Source organism: Crocuta crocuta, unplaced genomic scaffold (assembly GCF_008692635.1).
Source record: "Crocuta crocuta isolate KB4526 unplaced genomic scaffold, BGI_CrCroc_1.0 scaffold653, whole genome shotgun sequence".
NCBI lineage: Eukaryota > Metazoa > Chordata > Mammalia > Carnivora > Hyaenidae > Crocuta > Crocuta crocuta.
Window position 1 is genome coordinate 1,037,716 of NW_027527134.1, and position 4,611 is coordinate 1,042,326.

Sequence of the window (4,611 nt, forward strand, 5' to 3'; positions counted from 1 at the left end):
CCCTGGCAGCCGGAGTCTGCACTGAAGGTCGTGCTTCATTCTTTGAAAAGCCTCACTATGTTGTACAACTGGAACTAAGCTAACACGTGGATTAACCACACTGGGGTTGAAATAAGATAAAATAAAATATTAGAAGCTGGGGAGGGGCGCCTGCGTTAAGCCTCCGACTCTTGGTTTAGGCTCAGGTCATGATCTCCTGGTTCGTGGGTTGGAGGCGCGTGCTGACGGCGCTGAGCCTGCTTGAGATTCTCTCTCCCTCTCTCTCTCTGCCCCTCCCCCATGCGCGCCTGGGGGCTCAGTCGGTTGAGCGTCCGACTTCGGCTCAGGTCATGATCTCACGGTTCGTGGGTTCGAGCCCTGCATCGGGCTCTGTGCTGACAGCTCAGAGCCTGGAGCCTGTTTCAGTCTGTGTCTCCCTCTCTCTCTGACCCTCCCCTGCTCACGCTGTCTCTCTCTCTCTCTCTCTCAGAAATAAATAAAAAACATTAAAAAATTTTTAAGTGATTTGGAAGGAGATCGTGTACCACGATGTAGGTACTAAAAGCCATTGTAGCATTCACTGTATCCTTCAAATATTTGAAATGGCGAATTTCATGTGATGAAAAAATAATTAAAAGCTCCATCCAATCTAGTCTCAGAATTTCAATCCACACCCTAGTCAATGATTCTCCCTGAGCCTGCGGGGGGGTGGGTGGAGGTTCTCGGTGGCTCTTGCCCATCCTCCGTTCTTCCAGGGTCAGGCAGGGAGGGGACAGTGGGGGGCGGGGGCAGACGGTCCCCCGTCCTGTGAGCTGCTCCCTCTCAGCTGCCACTGGCTGTGAGCGTGGACGTGGGGTCTGTAGAAACCCTCTCACGGGCCTTCCTGGGGGCCTGGGGGCCAAGTCCCTCAAGACGCCTTGAGGTCAGCCACTTTCTGTGTTAGGGACCTCGTGCCGTGCAACACACCACTACAAACCCCCCTCCTAAAACACACACACTTACTGTCCGTGGTGTCTGTGGGTCAGCGGTCCATCCGGGCACGGCCTTTAAGGCTGGTCTGCTCAGCCTCACAGACAGAAATCAGGGTGTTGGTCGGGGCCGGCATCTGGTCAGAGGCCGGCCTGGGACGGACCCATTCCCAAACTCCCCGGGTGCTGGCAGCACTCGGCCTCAGCTCCTTGTGGGCCCACCCTGGGGTCACAGGTGCATCCGGGGAGGGATGCCTGCCTGCGCTTATTATTATTAGTATTAATGTTTTTAGGTCTTATTCAGGTTTGTGGAAAGCATTCAACCGTATAAAACACGTAGGGAAAAGCGGCCGTCTTTGATAACAGCCTCCAGGATCCAAGGTCGTGCGTGAGCAGCGCCCCAGCACCTGCTGAAGGGGGGGGTGTGGTCAGCATGCTCAGTCCCGCAGGCCTGGAGAGCCGCATTCTCATGCTCCGTGGCACCGCCGGCAGACGCCCTGGCTCTTCAGAGCCCAGGGAGCCGCCGCTTCTGGCTGAGCCCAGCATCTCAAATTCAGAACCTCTGGATCATAACACACCAGCCGGCGGGGCTGCGGCCCACCCCAGACGTCCCTCCGTCTTTCCTGCGAGGCTGATGACGGGCGTCCGTGCGCACACAGCACGGCTGGGAGCCCATCGACGCTGTGGATTTTGTCCACGCTAAAGAGGAATTGCAAATTATTTGGACAGATAGCGGGGAGCCTCCATGTTAAAATTTTCTAAAGCCGCCACCGCCTCTGTCTCGCCCCCTCCCCCCCGTGGTAATGATGCCGACTCCTGCGGACCCACGAAGGGTCCCGCTGGGGCGCGCTGGCTAATTAAGGGTGGGCAGTCAGCAGGTTCTTGGTGTTTCCTCCAAATTTCACTTTTATTAAAAGGTTTCTGGAGACACCATCCTTCAAAACGTCCTGTCTCAAAATAACTTGAGAACATGCGGCCTTTGGGGCCAGTGTTGGTGGGGGCAGCAGCGAAGGCCAAGGCACCGTGTAGGTGAGCCCGGCCACGGCGCAGGGAGCAGATGCCCCAATGGCCACAAGAGCACAGGTGCCTGAGCTGCCGGGGAGGATGGACTCAGGCAGAGGGGGCTGCACGTGGCTCAGCGGCCCCCAGACTGCACTGCCCCCTAGCTAGGGACCTAGGGACCAGGTTGCAGGACTCGCATGTCCATGCCCGCGGGCCCCCAGTTTCCTGGAAAGTTCTGGCATCGAAGGACGTGGCTGTCCTGCCCCCCCCCTTTTTTTTGACAATGCTGTTCCTTTATTTTTTTCACAAGTGAAGTCAGAACAACGCTGAACCCAGAGAGCGGATGTGCAGCACCTGGGACACCTTGTCTGGTGACCCCCAGAAAGCTATATTAGTGCCCTTGTGCCCAGAACCTGTGAACGTGACCTTACTTGGAAGGAGGTCTTTGCAGATGTAATTAAGGATCTTCTGGATTTAGAGAGGACCCTAAGTCCGCTGACAGGGGTCTTTGCAAGGGTGACACAGAGAAAGTGGACCCACGTAGGGCAGGAGGCCAGGAGGAGACAGTGCCCCACCTGCTTTCTGGGAATGCAGGGGGTTTATTCCAGAAAGCAATAAAAAAATAAAAAATAAAAAAGCACCAAAGCCGAAAACACTGGAGGACATCCAGGTTAGACACTCTTTATGGCACTGAGAGGCCTGTCCAGCCGGCCACTTTGCTTTCTTGTGACTGAGCCCAGCCTTGGAGAAGATGGCACAGAAGTCCTGTCCCCCACCCCCAGACGGCCTGCACCCCCGGGCCCCTGGATAAGACACCTGGCATGTCATCAGCAACTCGATGCCAGAAGACACAGGTGTGATGGCCCAGAATTCCGAGCGGGACCACCTTCCCGCCTAGAACGCCCCAAGCAGCCGGTCAGTAGCCGAGAGGGCAGAATAAAGGCCTTGGTCGAAGGTCTGCCTCCTGCATCCCTTCCCGGGCTGTGACCTGAGGATGTATTTCAGCAGAACAAAGGAGCAGGTGGAGAAGCGGGCGGGGGTGGGCAGGGCCCAGGAAAGTGGGGAAAGGAGGTGTCGCCCCAGCAGCCGGGAACAGACTTTGAGGGCCTTGTGTCCAGCTGGGGACCAAGGGAACCCAAGTGATGGATGGACAGAGGGTGGCAGATGGTTCAGAAAGAGTGAGGCATGAGAAAGGCAAGTGAGACATTAAAACAGGGAAAGGAATCAGCAAACTCAGAAGAAGAAAAAGAACTGTGTGAAACAGAACTGGTCCAAAGAAGAAAAACGNTGGGCCTGGGAGCCAGGACGGGGGCGGAGTCACCTGGCGGGAGTCTGCAGCATCTCTGGGCTCGTGCTGGGCTGTCCTTGCCCCGTCCAAAGTCACACGTCCTGCCGCCTCTCAGCGACTGAGAAATAACCGCACTCAGGCCCAGACCCAGAGCCACCTCTGAGCTCGGCCCACGGCACCTGTGCAGAGCGCCACTTACACCGGCAGAACGGCCAGGGCCCCCGGAGGCTGTAGCCGAGGCCTGTCTGGCGCTGGCGCATCTGGTCCCTGGCTGACGGGTGCTCTGCCGCATTTCTTGGTCTGCATTCAGGGTATGCAGTGCGAGGGGCACACCCTGCCCTCGTGCACACACACGGACCCATGCTGTCACCTGGAACGGAAACACGGCGGGAGTCCGCGTGCAGGACTCAGCCACACACACACACAGCACATGCGCAGATGGCCCCGCGAGTCGCGGCCACCGTACATAATGCTGGGTGGCCTTAGTACATCTCCACCGGGGGTCTTCCCGGGCACGGGCCTACCGCTGGCTGTTGGCGCAGAAGGTTTGCGTGGATAAAATTCTGAAGCACAGGTACCCCCACCGGCTTCTATTAAAGGCCGTTCCAATGTGCACGCACAGCACTGAGGCAAGGGAGCACTGTTTCGTGAGTCCACTGTCCCTTCTTTACCCAAATGCTGGCTCAGTGGGCGTTTATTTGACTTTCCTCTAAATTTTCATTGCTAAGCAGCGGACATCCATATGGCTCAGTATTTAGGCTTCAGTTCACTGGCTTCTTTAGGGCATGTTCCCGCCTGGCCAGGGGGCTGCAGATCTCCGAGCAAGGGAGGGACCGTAGCTGAAGACTCCCCCTCAGAGCTAGTAGAAGCAGGAATCCCAGCTGCCGGTAAGTACTTCGAATGTCCCTGTGTCACACCTCAAGCTCGCCTGTGTCACGGACGTACCCACATGTGCAAGAGGTCAGGTGCGGTGCTCAGATCTCGCACCAGGGTGCTGGGGGCCCGGCTGTGCTGGCCACTCACCCAGTCCCTGGGGGCTTGGCTCTCCAATGAGTCAACAGAAATACGTACATCTGGGAGTTTTGGAACAAGATCATCTCTGGGTTGTTTCTGGAAAACAATCAAGTGTGAAGCTTGTTGGTCGCCTCCCAGGGCTCCCCCCGCCCGCCACACCTTTGTGCCCTGAACTGTGTGCTGTGGGGGACGACAGAGACCCCCACAGGGACCCCCTTTGACCTGTCAGATACTGAGGCCCACAGAGGAGCGTCATGTCCAGGGTCAGTGGAAGAACTCGGACGACAGCCCAGCGCTGTGTCCCCCGCAGCCAGGTGTCACTGCCCCCTCCCCCTCCCCCCACCCCCCCTTTGGAAACCA